Source organism: Eriocheir sinensis, unplaced genomic scaffold (genome assembly GCF_024679095.1).
Source record: "Eriocheir sinensis breed Jianghai 21 unplaced genomic scaffold, ASM2467909v1 Scaffold441, whole genome shotgun sequence".
In the NCBI taxonomy this organism is placed as follows: Eukaryota; Metazoa; Arthropoda; class Malacostraca; order Decapoda; family Varunidae; genus Eriocheir; species Eriocheir sinensis.
The window spans coordinates 12,799-30,015 of record NW_026111767.1 but is presented as its reverse complement, the minus strand read 5'-3'; the positions used below and the strand labels follow the sequence as shown (position 1 = coordinate 30,015).

General features: G+C 46.0%; 1 long non-coding RNA gene across 1 annotated transcript; it reads left to right on the top strand.

Annotated features, from left to right (window-relative positions):
- Positions 1–10,147: 10,147 nt before the first annotated feature.
- Positions 10,148–16,411, top strand: LOC126992322 (uncharacterized). Its single transcript, XR_007746473.1, has 3 exons — positions 10,148–10,194; positions 13,321–13,473; positions 16,115–16,411. It is a non-coding gene; the product is annotated as an uncharacterized LOC126992322 (long non-coding RNA).
- Positions 16,412–17,217: the final 806 nt, after the last annotated feature.

Below are 17,217 nucleotides of genomic sequence, written 5' to 3'. Positions count from 1 at the left end.
AGAGAGAAAGGAAGTCTGAGTCTGAGTGTATGTGATACGAAGTTATGACTCTCCCTCCTCCACCTCCTCCTCCTCCTTCTTTTCCTCCTCCTTCTTTTCCTCCTCCTCCTTCTCCTCCTGCTCCTCCTTTAATTGTATATAATGGAATAGTGAAATTTGGATATCAGTTCCGGAGACTTTACTAACACTTGTCAAGCTAATCAATTATCTCTCTCTCTCTCTCTCTCTTTTCCGTCTTCATATAATTAATAACCCGTGTTATTCCCTTATGCTTTCGTTCAGTAAGTTTGTTGATCGTGTTTCTTTATGTTTATTTTTTTCTCTTCTCTCGTTTGTGTGTCCCATATTTTTGTGCCTCAGTGGTCAGTTTGTCTTCGTCCAGGTTGCATCAGCAGGTATCATTCTTAAACTCCCTTTCGGTTTTCCCATGACTAATTTCACGTCCCATTCCCTTTAAGTTTCGTTCGGTTAATCTGCTTCAGTGTGTATTCGTGAACTCCCTTTCGGTTCTCTTATGATTAATTTCACGTCCCAATCCCTTTAATCTTCGTTCGGTTAATCTGCTTCAGTCTCTTCGTGAACTCCCTTTCGGTTCTCTTATGATTAATTTCACGTCCCAATCCCTTTAATCTTCGTTCGGTTAATCTGCTTCAGTGTGTATTCGTGAACTCCCAGGAAGGGGTCGGGTAACCTTTCCCTGCAGGCCATACACTCAAGCGATGCGGCGCCCAGGGAACCCATATTTGATACCGTTTTCGTAGGAGTTTGGGTCATTTTCAGGGCTAGTTGAAAGACCCTGGTGATGGTTGGACCCTTCTTCTGTACCCTGAAAGTGAAAAAAAACCTCATGAAAACCCGAGTGATATCCTTTTCAACTCTTGCAAATAGTTGACATGAGAAGTGTGTGTGTGTGTGTGTGTGTGAGAGAGAGAGAGTCTGGAGACAACAAAGGCTTGCTGGTGACAGGATATCGTTTCCGCTGCTGATAACATGAGTACACGTGACACCTTTTTTTTTTTTTTTTTTTTTACAGCAAAGGAGACAGCTCAAGGGCACAAAAAAGTAAACATTAATAAAAAAAAAAGCCCGCTACTCGCTGCTCCTAAAAAGAATCCAAAGAGGTGGCCGAAAGATAAGTCAGTTTCCGGAGGAGAGGTGTCCTGATACCCTCCTCTTGAAAGAGTTCAAGTCGTAGGCAGGAGGAAATACAGATGAAGGAAGATTATTCCAGAGTTTACCAGCGTGAGGGATGAAAGAGTGAAGATGCTGGTTAACTCTTGCATAAGGGGTTTGGACAGTATAGGGATGAGCATGAGTAGAAAGTCGAGTGCAGCGGGGCCGCGGGAGGGGGGGAGGCATGCAGTTAGCAAGTTCAGAAGAGCAGTCAGCGTGGAAATATCGATAGAAGATTGAAAGAGAGGCAACATTGCGGCGGAATTTAAGAGGTAGAAGACTATCAGTATGAGGAGGAGAGCTGATGAGACGAAGAGCCTTTGCCTCCACTCTGTCCAGAAGAGCTGTGTGAGTGGAGCCCCCCCACACATGAGATGCATACTCCATACGAGGGCGGACAAGGCCCCTGTATATGGACAGCAACTGTGCAGGGGAGAAGAACTGGCGGAGACGGTACAGAACGCCCAGCCTCGAGGAAGCTGATTTAGTAAGAGATGAGATATGAAGTTTCCAGTTGAGATTTTGAGTTAAGGATAGACCGAGGATGTTTAGTGTTGAGGAAGGTGATAGCTGGGTGTTGTCAAAGAATAGGGGATAGTTGTTTGGAAGATTGTGTCGAGTGGATAGGTGGAGAAACTGTGTTTTGAGGCGTTGAAGGACACCAGGTTCTTCTTGCCCCAATCGGAAATAATAGTAAGGTCTGAGGCTGCGTTCTGCAGCCTCCAGCCTTGAGTCGTTAAGTTCCTGAAGGGTGGGTCTTCTATTAAAAGAAGTTGAATAATGCAGAGTGGAATCATCGGCGTAGGAATGGATAGGACAGTTCGTTTTGGAAAGAAGATCATCAATGAACAACAGAAAAAGAGTGGGAGATAGGACAGAACTCTGTGGGACACCACTGTTAATAGATTTAGGGGAAGAACAGTGACCGTCTACCACGGCAGAAATAGAACGGTCAGAAAGGAAACTGGAGATAAAGGTACAGAGAGAAGGATAGAAACCGTAGGAGGGTAGTTTAGAAAGCAAAGATTTGTGCCAGACCCTATCAAAAGCTTTTGATATGTCCAGCGCAATAGCAAAAGTTTCACCGAAACGGCTAAGAGAGGATGACCAAGAGTCAGTTAAGAAGGTAGGAGATCACCAGTAGAACGCCCCTTGCGGAACCCATACTGGCGATCAGATAGAAGGTCAGAAGTGGAAAGGTGCTTTTGAATCTTACGGTTAAGGATTGATTCAAAAGCTTTAGATAGACAAGAAAGTAAAGCAATAGGACGGTAGTTTGAGGGATTGGAACGGTCACCCTTCTTAGGTACAGGCTGTGTGAAGGCATACTTCCAGCAAGAAGGAAAGGTAGATGTTGACAGGCAGAGGCGAAAGAGTTTGACCAGGCAGGGTGACAGCACGGAGGCACAGTTTTTAAGGACAATAGGAGGCACTCCATCAGGTCCATAAGCCTTCTGAGGATTGAGGCCAGAGAGGGCAAAGAAAACATCATTTTGAAGAATCTTTATAACAGGCATAAAGGAGTCAGAGGGGGGATGAGTAGGAGGAATATGCCCAGAATCGTCCAGAGTGGAGTTTTTAGAAAAAGTTTGAGAGAAGAGTTCAGCCTTAGAGATAGATGAGACGGCAGTGTTGCCGTCAGGACTGAGGAGTGGATGGAAAGATGAAGAAGTGAAGTTGGAGGAGATGATTTTGGCTAGATGCCAGAAGTCACGGGAAGAGTTAGAGAAAGCAAGGTTTTGACATTTTCTATTAATGAAAGAATTTTTGGTTAGTCGGAGAATAGATTTGGCACGATTTCGGGCAGAAATGTAAAGTTCATAATTAGCATTAGTTTGAAGGCTCTGGTATCTTTTGTGAGCTACCTCTCTATCATTGACAGCACGAGAACAAGCGTGATTAAACCAAGGCTTTTAGCGTGAGGAGTAGAAAGAACGAGGAATGTATGCCTCCATTCCAGAGACAATCACCTCTGTGATGCGCTGAGCACACACAGAGGGTCTCTATCCTGGAAGCAATAATCATTCCACGGGAATGGAGCACATCCTCAGGTCGTCCCACCGAGCTGAAGCAAATGCCAGAAGCATCGCCTCTTCGGTGGGTCCAGAGGATGTACAGGAGCGATAGGACAGGATGCAGAAATAAGATTGTGATCGGAGGAGCCCAACGGAGAGAACAGTTTGACAGAATAAGCAGAAGGGTTTGAGGTAAGGAAGAGGTCTAGAATGTTGGGCCGATCTCCAAGACGGTCAGGAATACGTGTAGGGTGCTGGACCAACTGCTCTAGGTCGTTGAGGATAGCAAAGTTGTAGGCTTGTTCACCAGGATGGTCAGTGAAAGAGGATGAAAGCCAAAGTTGGTAGGAACATTGAAATCTCCTAGGATGGAGATTTCAGCGAAGGGAGAGTGGGTCAAGATGTGCTCCACTTTAGAATTCAAATAGTCAAAGAATTTTACATAGTTGGTAGAGTTAGGTGAGAGATAAACAGCACAGATGTATTTAGTAATAGAATGACAGTGAAGTCTTAACCAGATGGTGGAAAATTCAGAAGAGTCAAGGTCGTGGGCACGAGAGCAAGTGATGTCGTTGCGCACGTAGGCGCAACATCCAGCTTTGGATTGAAATTTAGGATAGAGATAGTAGGAGGGAACAGAGTAGAGATTGCTGTCAGTAGCCTCAGAAACCTGTGTTTCGGTAAGGAAGAGAAGGTGAGGTTTAGAGGAGGAGAGATGATGTTCCACAGAATGAAAATTAGAGCGAAGACCGCGAATGTTGCAGAAATTGAGAAGAAAGAGGTTCGAGGAGTTATCAAGACACCTCTCGGGTCGGCAGCCAGAAGGGGAGTCCTCCCTGGGGGAATTTGTGGTCCCCCCCCCAGGCGGGGACTCCGAGGCATTGCTTAATTGAGCCATTTTGAATTTTGAATTTTGGAAAAAAGGTGTATATATTATGTGAATGTAGTGTGGTGTGGATAAAGAGAGGATCTGTCTTTAGAGAGCATGCTGAACTACTCTCCGGTGTTGGTGAGACAATAGGGAAACGGTTAGTGAGGACATGGGAAGGGTCTTTGGAGGGCTTCAGCTCCCTTCTCACCTCCCATATATACCTCACCGGGAGTGGCTTGCGCCCGTTCGGTAGGTGTCTTCCTACCTACTCCAGCCTACGACAAGAAGGAGAAGAAGATGAAGATGAAGAAGGTGAAGAAATAGAAGAAAGGAATAGAAAGAGCACATTAGAGGAATTAAGAGGAAGAAAGAAGAAAAATGAAAAGAAAGAGAGGAAGAGAAAAAAAAAGGAAAAAAAAAAAAGAAGGAAAAGGAAAAGAAAGAGGAAGAAAAAGAAGGAAAGGAAAAAAGAGGAAAGAGAAGAAGAAAGAAAAAGAAAAGAGAAAGAGGAAAACGAAAAAGAAAAAGAAAAGAAAATGATCAAAGTGAAAAAACAAATAAGACGAAAAAAAAAGAAAAAAGGAAAATAAAAATAAAAAAGAGGAAAAATAAGAGGAAAGAGAAGAAGAAGAGAGGAAGAAGAAAAAGAAGGAGAAGGAGAAGAAGAAATGAGAATAAGATAAAAAGAAAAACGAAGAGGAAGCAGAAGAAGAAAAAGAAGAAGAAGAAGAAACGAAAATAAAATAAAAAGGAAAAAGGAGAGGAAGAAGAAGAAGCAGATGAAGAAGAAGAAGATTAGAAGATGAAAAAGAAGAAATAAAGAAATAAATATAAAGAGGAAAGAGAAGAAGCTAAAGAAGAAGAGGAAGCTGAAACGAGTCGGCCATCAATCTCATAATCTAACCTTTGGACTCACTGAAGAAGCAAAAAAAAAAAAAAAAAAAAAAAAAAATCAGATCCCCAGTAGAACGCGTCGCCTTCCAGTCCCCATTACTCTTGGCGCAATCATGAACAGGTCAGGTCAATACTAGAGGTCATCAGGGCAGAAAATGAAAATCGGCATATTCAGAGAAGGGAAAAAATGCCGCTGAGATTGAAAGGGTGACTGTGTGTGTGTGTGTGTGTGTGTGTGTGTGTGATTAGTGAGGAAGTAGAAATATGAAGGAAAAAGGGAAGGGAGAGGAGGGAGAAATATTAAGGGAAGAGAAAGGAAGGAATAATATGAAGAAGGGAGAAGGAGGAAATAAATAGGGAAGAGGAGAAGAGAGAAGAGACGGAGGGAAAGGGGGAGAGCAGGAAGAGAGGAAAGGAGGAAACTAAAAGAAGAGAGAAAACAAAAAAAATAAAAATAACGAGAAAAAAAATGAAAATGAATATACCCATGAAAGAGAGAGAGAGAGAGAGAGACAGAGAGAGAGAGAGAGAGAGAGAGAGAGAGAGAGAGAGAGAGAGAGAGAGAGAGAGAGAGAGAGAGAGAGAGAACAAATGATAAGAGTTCTCCAATATTAGTCTCTCTCTCTCTCTCTCTCTCTCTCTCCAGAATGAATGAAAATATACGCACATTCACTTACGCACGTAACAATTTAAGCATGTACACACACACACACACACACACACACACACACACACACACACACACACACTGATTATTATTATTATTATTATTATTAATATTAATATTATTATTATGATTATTATTATTATTATTATTATTATTATTATTATTATTATCATTATTATAAGTAACTCCGGCTTATCATTAACCATTCTTCCTCCAAGAGCATAACTGGGCTGCGGCTTCCATCACACAGGAAGTTGAGGCGTGAAACAGTCTCTCCTCCATTGATACTGATAGCGCCACTCGCCAGCATGGTCCCGCGACACTGTTTGTTGACTTCCCATCGTGCTCCGTGGCCACTAACGCATGATTCGTAGCGTTCATAAACATATTAGCTGGACCCACCCCTGACTTCCCATCGTGCCCCGTGGTAGCGGTCACTAACGCATGATTCGTAGCGTTCATAAACATATTAGCTGGACCCACCCCTGACTTCCCATCGTGCCCCGTGGTAGCGGTCACTAACGCATGATTCGTAGCGTTCATAAACATATTAGCTGGACCCACCCCTGACTTCCCGTCGTGCCATAAACATATTAGCTGGACCCACCCCTGACTTCCCATCGTGCTCCGTGGTAGCGGTCACTAACGCATGATTCGTAGCGTTCATAAACATATTAGCTGGACCCGCCCCTGACATCCCGTCGTGCCCCGTGGTAGCCCACTAACGCATGATTCGTAGCGTTCATAAACATATTAGCTGGACCCACCCCTGACTTCCCATCGTGCCCCGTGGTAGCGGTCACTAACGCATGATTCGTAGCGTTCATAAACATATTAGCTGGACCCACCCCTGACTTCCCATCGTGCCCCGTGGTAGCGGTCACTAACGCATGATTCGTAGCGTTCATAAACATATTAGCTGGACCCACCCCTGACTTCCCATCGTGCCCCGTGGTAGCGGCCACTAACGCATGATTCGTAGCGTTCATAAACATATTAGCTGGACCCACCCCTGACTTCCCATCATGCTCCGTGGTAGCGGTCACTAACGCATGATTCGTAGCGTTCATAAACATATTAGCTGGACCCACCCCTGACTTCCCATCGTGCCCCGTGGTAGCGGTCACTAACGCATGATTCGTAGCGTTCATAAACATATTAGCTGGACCCACCCCTGACTTCCCATCGTGCCCCGTGGTAGTGGTCACTAACGCATGATTCGTAGCGTTCATAAACATATTAGCTGGACCCACCCCTGACTTCCCATCGTGGTCCGTGGTAGCGGTTACTAACGCCAGTTCTTCTCCCCTGCACAGATGCTGTCCATATAGAGTGGCCTTGTCCGCCCTCGTATGGAGTATGCATCTCATGTGGGGGCTCCACCACAGCTCTTCTGGACAGAGTGGAGGCTAAGGTTCTTCGTCTCATCAGCTCTCCTCCTCATACTGATAGTCTTCTACCTTTTAAATTCCGCCGCAATGTTGCCTCTCTTTCTATCTTCTATCGATATTTCCACGCTGACTGCTCTTCTGAACTTGCTTACTGCATGCCTCCCCCCCTCCCGCGGCCCCGCTGCACTCGACTTTCTACTCATGCTCATCCCTATACTGTCCAAACCCCTTATGCAAGAGTTAACCAGCATCTTCACTCTTTCATCCCTCACGCTGGTAAACTCTGGAACAATCTTCCTTCATCTGTATTTCCTCCTGCCTACGACTTGAACTTTTTCAAGAGGAGGGTATCAGGACACCTCTCCTCCCGAAACTGACCTATCTTTCGGCCACCTCTTTGGATTCTTTTTAGGAGCAGTGAGTAGCGGGCTTTTTTTTTATTAATGTTTGCTTTTTTTGTGCCCTTGAACTGTCTCCTTTGCTGTAAAAAAAAAATTTAAAAAAATTATTCGTAGCGTTCATAAACATATTAGCTGGACCCACCCTGACTTCCCATCATGCCCGTGGTAGCGGTCACTAACGCATGATTCGTAGCGTTCATAAACATATTAGCTGGACCCACCCTGACTTCCGTCGTGCGCCGTGGTATCGGTCACTAACGCATGATTCGTAGAGTTCATAAACATATTAGCTGGACCCACCCCTGACTTCCCGTCGTGCCCCGTGGTAGCGGCCACTAACGCATGCTTCGTAGCGTTCATAAACATATTAGCTGGACCCACCCCTGACTTCCCAGCGTGCCCCGTGGTAGCGACCACTAACGCATGATTCGTAGCGTTCATAAACATATTAGCTGGACCCACCCCTGACCTCCCATCGTGCCCCGTGGTAGTGGTCACTAACGCATGATTCGTAGCGTTCATAAACATATTAGCTGGACCCACCCCTGACTTCCCGTCGTGCCCCGTGGTAGCGGTCACTAACGCATGATTCGTAGCGTTCATAAACATATTAGCTGGACCCACCCCTGACTTCCCGTCGTGCCCCGTGGTAGCGGTCACTAACGCATGATTCGTAGCGTTCATAAACATATTAGCTGGACCCACCCCTGACTTCCCGTCGTGCCCCGTGGTAGCGGTCACTAACGCATGATTCGTAGCGTTCATAAACATATTAGCTGGACCCACCCCTGACTTCCCATCGTGCCCCGTGGTAGCGGCCACTAACGCATGATTCGTAGCGTTCATAAACATATTAGCTGGACCCACCCCTGACTTCCCATCGTGCTCCGTGGTAGCGGCCACTAACGCATGATTCGTAGCGTTCATAAACATATTAGCTGGACCCACCCCTGACTTCCCGTCGTGCCCCGTGGTAGCGGCCACTAACGCATGATTCGTAGCGTTCATAAACATATTAGCTGGACCCACCCCTGACTTCCCATCGTGTTCCGTGGTAGCGGTCACTAACGTGGATCGCGTGGCTCGTATCGTTATTAAACATACTTGAACTGTAAAGGTAAGAATAATTAAGAGGCCTGACACTCATCCCGGCATACTTATCACATACAGAAAGTCCCACCCCGCGGTGTTGTAACGGGACAAGCGCGGGAAGGGCGGGACGCGGGTTCGGGGGGGTGGGTTTGCGACAATCTGATCAGGAGGAAAAGTGGAAAGAAAAGAGTGATGATATAAATATGAGGAAAAAATGTCCGTAATTTAAATTCAATGCAAAGAAGGACGGACGAGACGCGGGCGGGGAGGGTGTTGCGACCGTCTGAGCAGGAGGAAAAGTGGGAGGAAAAAGTGATGAATTAAATATATGAGGAAAAAATGTCCGTAATTTAAATTCAGTGGAAAGAGGGAATCTGGATTTCATTGTAAAAAAAAAAGAGAGAGAGAGAGAGAGAGAGAGAGAGAGAGAGAGAGAGAGAGAGAGAGAGAGAGAGAGAGAGAGAGAGAGAGAGAGAGAGAGAGAGAGAGAGAGAGAGAGAGAGAGAGAGAGAGAGAGAGAGAGTCCAATCTAAGACAAAAAAAAGCTTGATTAAAAGAAAAAAAGATCAAGTGAAATTTAAGATGAAAAAGAAGACATGAAAACCAACGCAAAATTAGAAAAAAAATGTAGGTAATAGAAGAATATTTGGAAGGGAAATCATTTGTGCTTCCTGCAAATGTCTGAGAAAGAACCTCAGAAATCTTTGCATCAGACAAAGAGGAAAGAATTAATTATATGGACCTTAGGGGGAAATATAACAAGATAAAAAGATAAATAACTCAAATTTAAAGGAAAGAGGGATTTATATGAAGGCCTAAATAAAATATGCGAAAAATAATTTCAAGAGAAAAGACTAATTCAGCACATCAACACACACACACACACACACACACACACACACACACACACACACACACACACACACACGCACGCACGCACGCACGCTCTCTCTCTCTCTCTCTCTCTCTCAGATTTACGCCCATAAAATATTTAATATTAACGGACATTAAATTCATGCACATGAAAATATACGCACATACACTTACGCACATAACAATTTACGCATGTGCATACACACACGCACACACACACACACACACGGCCCGGTACCTCAGGGGTAGAGCGTCTGGCTCACAACCATAAGGACCGGGGTACGATTCCCCGGCCGGGTTAAGATAAGTTGGGTTTATCTTTCACGTGTAGCCCCTGTTCACCTAGCAGTGAGTAGGTACGCGACGTCAGGCAAGGAGTTGTGACCTCCTTGTCACGGTGTGTTGTGTGTGAGTGGTCTCAGTCCTACCCAAAGATCGGTACTATGAGCTCTGTGCTCTTCCGTAGGGGAACGGCTTTAGTTTGGCTGTCTCGAGAGAGACTCGCAGCAGACCAAGAGGTGAATTACACACACACACACACACACACACACACACACACACACACACACACACACACACACACACACACACACATACAGACTACCACCTCCATTACTACTACTACTACTTAACTACTTAACTCTCTAACTACCTAACTAATTAACTATGAACGGATAAAAAGGGGAGGAAACAAGGGAATGGAGGAAGGGGGAGGAGGAGGAAGGGAGGGAGGAAGAGGAGGAAGGAGGGGAGGAGGAAGAGAGAGGAAGAAGGACTGGCTATTTGCTATCTGGACGTAAAGAGAGGAGGAGGGAAGGTACGTGTGTGTGTGTGTGTGTGTGTGTGTGTGTGTGTGTGTTACCTGCGCTGATAGTCGTGTGAGGTAATTAAGATTTCAACACCTGTCAGTATGAAGTTAATGAACAGTGCAATGATCTTTTTAGTGGTTTGAGGTAAAATTGAATCACCTGTCAGTCTTTGTGTCATTAAGAACGTATTGGTTGCCTTAGGAGTCGTGTGAGGGAAGACGTAAGGAGTACCTGTCAGTAGTAAGTATTGGAACATTAAGGTAGGGTGTAGTTTTGTGACCCTGGTGGCAGTTTGACTCCTCTGTACCGTGAACCTAAAAGAAAAAAAAAATTGACAAGACTTTCCTAGGAGCCATGGGCATTTCCAGGGGTAGTGTTGTGACCTCGGTGGTAGTTTGACCCCTCCTCTGTACCGTGGACCTAAAAAGATATTGAAAAGGCTTTCGTAAGAGTCATGGGCATTTCCAGGGTTAGTTTTGTGACCCTTGTGGCAGTTTGACCCTTCCTCTGTACCGTGAACCGAAAAAAAAAAATATTGACAAGGCTTTCGTAGGAGTCATGGGCATTTCCAGGGGTAGTTTCGTGACCCTGGTGGCAGTGTGACCCTTCCTCTGTACTTTGAGCCTAAAAAGTCACTAACGAAAACCCGATTGGGCTCTATTTTGCCCTTTGGAAATAGTTGACTTGAGGGGAAAATAGTTACACGTGGTTACCTTATTCACATGTATGGCCTGTGTTGATTAGGTGCGCGAAGCCTCAGTGCTCATCTCCGGGGTAATAATAGATAGTGGTTACCTTGTTTACGTGTATAGCCTGTGTTGATTAGGTGCGCGAGGCCTCAGTGCTCATCTCCGGGGTAATAATAGATAGTGGTTACCTTGTTTACGTGTATAGCCTGTGTTGATTAGGTGCGCGAGGCCTCAGTGCTCATCTCCGGGGTAATAATAGATAGTGGTTACCTTGTTCACGTGTATAGCCTGTGTTGATTAGGTGCGCGTGGCCTCAGTGCTCATCTCCGGGGTAATAATAGATAGTGGTTACCTTGTTCACGTGTATAGCCTGTGTTGATTAGGTGCGCGTGGCCTCAGTGCTCATCTCCGGGGTAATAATAGATAGTGGTTACCTTGTTCACGTGTATAGCCTGTGTTGATTAGGTGCGCGAGGCCTCAGTGCTCATCTCCGGGGTAATAATAGATAGTGGTTACCTTGTTCACGTGTATAGCCTGTGTTGATTAGGGGGAGTAGTCTAGAGGTGCGCGCGGCCTCAGTGCTCATCTCCGGGGTGAAAACTGATGCAGTGATAACTAGTGATGGGCGATAATTTTTCTTCAGTAATCGATTATTTCCATTACTATTGTGGCCAGTAACGGATTAGCATAGCTGGGCACGATAACAGAAAACCTTATTCCCGATAACCGATAGCTGATAATGAAAAGCCTTAACGGCGATAACCGATATTCGTTAACTAGAGACACAAATATAGGCGATAACCGATAACCGATAACCGATATAAATCCACAATTCCGACACTAGCTAGCGATAAGTTCGATAGGCGAAAACGATACTATATTGATATTTCAGATCGAACATTGATGAACTCAAATTTTCATTATCTGTATTTTAGGAAACTTACAAATCCTTAAAACCACACGTTGACACGTACATATGGACGGTAATACTAGAAATGCCTGAACCGGTGTTGTGTTATTTGGCGTCTCCACCGTCAAAAATTGTTTACAAACACTGGTCTCAGAACGGTGCATGCTCAGACCAGCAAGCGTAGACCTGTGCAGTCTCACAAAGCTTTTAAACCGTAATTAAGAGTTGCTGGAAGGCTGAATCAGACATAAAGTACCACTACCACCATCCTCGCTGTTTCTAGAACGACACTCTGTACGAGTTGTATTTATATGTACAGAGTGTCGTTCTAGAAACAGCGAGGATGGTGGTACTGTATGTTTGATTCAGCTTTCCAGCAACTCTTAATGTGTTAAAAAAGCATTGTGAGACTGTACAGGTCTACACTTAATGGTCTGATCATGCGCAGTTCACGAGAGACCAGTGTTTGTAAACAAAAGCGCCAGCTTTTGACGGTGAGACACCAAATAACACAACACCGGGTACCTTCAGTGTCATGGCATGGTCACAAACGAATATGGAATATCAAATTTGAGGCAGTGAATAATCATTTTTGGGGGCAAAGTTAAATGATTTTTCTCTATGATATATTGATTTTTGAGTATCATAAAAAAATAACCTAGTGTTTTAATTTTCATGATCTAAGTATGAAATCTCATCACCGAAGCTATTTCATACCCCGAAGTTTTTTCATACAACACCGGGCCACGCATGCGCAGTAGGGAGACAACGTTTTTTTTTCTGAAAGGCGGAAAAAAAAGTAGCGATTATCGCTAGTTTGGTTACAAAAGTAACGAAGATACCGATATATATTTAAATAAGTAGCGGATGATCGATAATCCGATTTTGTTATCAGCGATAAAGTATCGCGATAACTTATCGCGATAACGCCCAGCTATGCGGATTAGTAACCGATGACTCTTTGATTACTCTCACCTTAGAATAGATTATACAGTGATTTATTGGTAGTGTATCAGGTATTGTGTTGTGGTTTATGCCTCTCTCTCTCTCTCTCTCTCTCTCTCTCTCTCTCTCTCTCTCTCTCTCTCTCTCTCTCTCTCTCTCTCTCTCTCTCTCTCTCATCAATGCTTTACTCTTTCCTTATTATATCTTTGCTTTCATCTATCGTATGTATTTCTTTTTTACTCTATTTCCATTATTGTCCTCCTTTCTCTCTCCATGTTATTACTATTCCTCAACTTTGTACTTACCTTCTTCCTCCTCCTTCACCTCTTCCTCTCTCCTTTCCAAGCTCTCCCTCACGTCAGTTCAGATCTATGGCAGCTTCTAAACTGTTTTTCACCTTTCTCATCTGTCCATCTGACTCATCCTCTCCTGTCCTCTCCTCGTTGTCTGGTGGAGAATTTGAGACCTGTGTTTTTCATCTGTATTCCAAGCTCTCCCTCACCAAGCAATGCCACTTCAGACCAAGACGTAGTTATTCAGACATGTGGCAGCTTCCAAGTTCCTCCTCCTTACAGGTTGTCTTTCCTCAGATATCTCCTGCATGGTCAGGCAGTGCCAACTCCAGCTGTACGGGCATGTGGCACGCTGCCCACCCTGCTCACCGGGCTGTTTCAGAGTGGAGGAGGCTGAGGGAATGCCCACGAAGCTCACAGATTCCGCGTCTCCATGGACCCTGCCGCAAGGTATTTAAGCTGGGAAGGGGCCTGCAGGAAGGCCTGCTGGGAGGGACTGCCTGGGGGGGGGGGGGTTCCACATTCTCAAACATTTGGGGCTCCCATTCCCACTGACAAAAGGCTTTCGTAGAGGTTGTGTTTGTATTGCCATGGGCAGCTTTATGAGCCCAGTGATAGTTTGACAAGGCTTCTGCTCCATGAACGTGAAGACCCGACGGATCTCCTTTGTGGCCTTCAGAAATGGTTGCTGTGGGCCAAAAGCGTCTGAGAACACCCGGCAAACAACATCACGTTGCTGCAGCGTTGTCAGAACGTTATGAATGGTTCCAGTACGTTGTTTGGGACTCTGTGAAGCGTTGTGGGAGCAGATTTTTGTCCACTCCCAGAGAGGTTGTGGAGCAATGTACCTGTGACCTTAGCAGGACCTTCTTGCTGCCTCATTGCAGTGTGTGTGCTACCTTTTCAGGACATTCCCATACCTTTTCAGGGCCCTGTTATTGCCTGTTCAGGCTATTGCAAACACCAGATTAGGAAGTGTAACCTTTATTCAATGAATTTTTCTGAACATTTTTTTATCAAAATATGATCAATTTTTTAAAGCAGAAATGAAAGAAATGCACATGTTGCAACACAAGCTCTGTGTGGCACCACCGTGTGTGGGCGAAGCTCTGGCTGTTGTGGGTGGCAACAGCTGGGGGACTTTGGTTGAGGTGACCGCCATGCTTGGTAGACACGGAGCAGGAGGAGAGCCAGCTACAGGAGGCTGGAGGCGGGGCGCGTGGCCTCGTGATTTGTGTCATCGGTCATCAGGCGATTCCTCACGCAGACTCAGACTGTAAATACATGTACACTTGTGCAGGTCTGTACTGAAACCAAGGGGAGAGAGAGAGAGAGAGAGAGAGAGAGAGAGAGAGAGAGAGAGAGAGAGAGAGAGAGAGAGAGAGAGAGAGAGAGAGAGAGAGAGAGAGAGAGAGAGAGAGAGAGAGAGAGAGAGAGAGAGAGAGATGAGCAAGGAAAGCACAATACCAGTGGGAAAAGGAATAAGGTAGCCGGGGTAGGAAAAGTGACTTCCTTTCTTATGGTGTTCCCATTGGCCAAGCCGCACCCACCCAAAGCCAATCCCATGCGTTCTGAGAAGGGGGGTGAGGGAGCCCCCTCTTGCCATCCAAGCCCGAGAAGAGTCAAAAGACTATACCTACTGACCCCAACGGCCACTTGAAATTTCATGGGCGGGTATTGGGGATTGGAACCCCTGCATAAGGTTCATCTTCCCAATGCTACACGCTTGCTGTAACTATAATCAATCAATCAGTGGGGGCATACGCCGGGGGGCACGTCGCCGCGCCCACCTTATGACGCCAAGCCCAGGTCCCCCCTGGCGAGTCTCCGTGCAGGCCCCCTTCCCTATCAACTCGACACAATCTTCCAGTAGTCTTGGGTAGGCGGTGGCCGAAGTGATAGCGTACTGGACCCACATTCGCCGCGTGATGGACGACGCGGGTTCGAATCCTCACGCTACCACTCGGATTTTTCAGTCACCGCCGAGTGGCTTAAAACTACCCACATGCTGTCCTGAAGACCACCCATCAACCCGGACTCTAGAGGAAGCCGTCCAAGCGAATCAAGAACGAGTTCCGGGGGGCAGCATGAGCCAATGCAAGATGCCGCCACTATAAACACTCGCCTGCGCCAGAACGGGCTGGGCCGACCATCAGGCCCCACCTGGAAGAAGCCTTGGGCCGACCATCAGGCCCCACCGGGAAGATGCCTACCGGCGCAATAGGCAACAACGTAAAAAAAAAAAAAAAAAAAAAAAATATCCCCTATTCTTCAACAACACTCAGCTGTCACCTTCTTCAACATTAAATATCTTCGGTCTATCCTTAACTCAAAATCTTAACTGGAAACTTCACATCTTCTCTCTCACTAAATCAGCTTCCTCGAGGTTGGGCGTTCTGTATCGTCTCCGCCAGTTCTTCTCCCCCGCACAGTTGCTATCCATATACAAGGGCATTCTCCGCCCTCGTATGGAGTATGCATCTCACATGTGGGGGGGCTCCACTCCAACAGCTTTTCTGGAGTTGAGTCAAAGGCTCTTCGTCTCATCAGCTCTCCTCCTCTTACTGATAGTCTTCTACCTCTTAAATTCCGCCGCAATGTTGCCTCTCTTTCTATCTTCTATCAATATTTTCATGCTGACTGCTCCTCTGAACTTGCTAACTGCATGCCCCCCCCCTCTCCCGCGGCCTTGCCACACACGACTTTCTACTCAAGCTCATCCCTACACTGTCCAAACCCCTTATGCAAGAGTTAACCAGCATCTTCATTCTTTCATTCCTAATGCTGGTAAACTCTGGAACAATCTTCCTTCATCTGTATTTCCTCCTGCCTACGACTTGAACTCTTTCAAGAGGAGGGTATCAGGACACCTCTCCTCCTGAAGTTGATTTCTCTTCCAGCCACTCCTCTCCAATCTTTTTAGGGGCAGTTAGTTGCGTGTTTTTTTTTTCTTTTAAGCATTTGATCTGTCTCCTTTGCTGTAAAAAAAAAAAAAAAATGGGTACCTTCTGGAAAGATCTATTGACTTGCTCAACCCACGAACTCCGTGGGCGTCCCCTTGGCCTCCTCCACTCAAGATTGTTTCTTACAGAGACAACCCGATGAGCAGGATCAGCTTCAGGGTAACGTGCCACGTGCCCATATAGCCGGAGTTGGCATTGACGGACTATAGCTATGCAGGTAAGGTAATATATGTCAAATCAGTCTCGCGGAGTAGTTGCCGGTTTGACACAAAGTCATTCCAGCGATATCCCGTGATTCTGCGTAGACACTTATTACCAAAGGCATCAAGCTGCCTCTCCAAGTCCCCATTTATTGTCCATGTCTCACAACCATAGAGTAAGACAGGGAGCACAAGGGACTTGAAGGTCCGGATCTTTGTCCTTCTGCACAGGTACCGACAACGCCATATACTCGTGCTGAGCGAGTCCATAACACCGTGGGCCAGACCAATCCGCCGTTAGACTTCCTGGCGAGACTCACCGTTGTTACAAACTACGCTACCAAGATACGTGAAACTTTCTGAGATCTCAACGTCCTCGCCACACGCATGAACAGACTGTACTGTGTCATCCAGCAAGCTTCCAAACACTTGTACCTTGGTCTTGGCCCAGGAGACCTGAAGTCCCATGGGCTTTGCCTCCTCGTGCAGTGCCTCGAGAGCCACCACCAAAACCTCCAGCGACTCCGCCAGGATTACTGCATCATCAACAAAAACAAGGTCAGTGACCCTGGTATTGCCAATGTATAAGCCCCCCCCCCGCATAAGATCCCAGACTGCAAACGCCTTCTTGAGATGGACATAAGCTGCAAGCATCCCCTGTCCAAACTCACGTTGGTGCTCCACCAGTACGCTAGGATACGGCCAGTTGTTGACTTAGCAGGCGTGAACCCAGACTGTTCAGGTCTCTGCAGCTTCAGCAGCTGGCTGCGAATGCATCAGCAATAGGTGGGCAAGCCCCTTGCCTGGCACACTGAGCGGTGTAATACCACGGTAGTTGTTGCAGTCCACCAACAATGGCCACAGTAACTCCCTACATATTCATTATTCAAAGAAACAAAAAAACAAGTCAGTGCAACATGGTCTGGAGCAAGGGAAGGATAAATGGCAAACTGCATTTATGCTGAGCAAATTTAGCCCCAAAAAGTTACAAATATGGAAGTGTACATGTTTATGGCTGCTTTTAATTGATA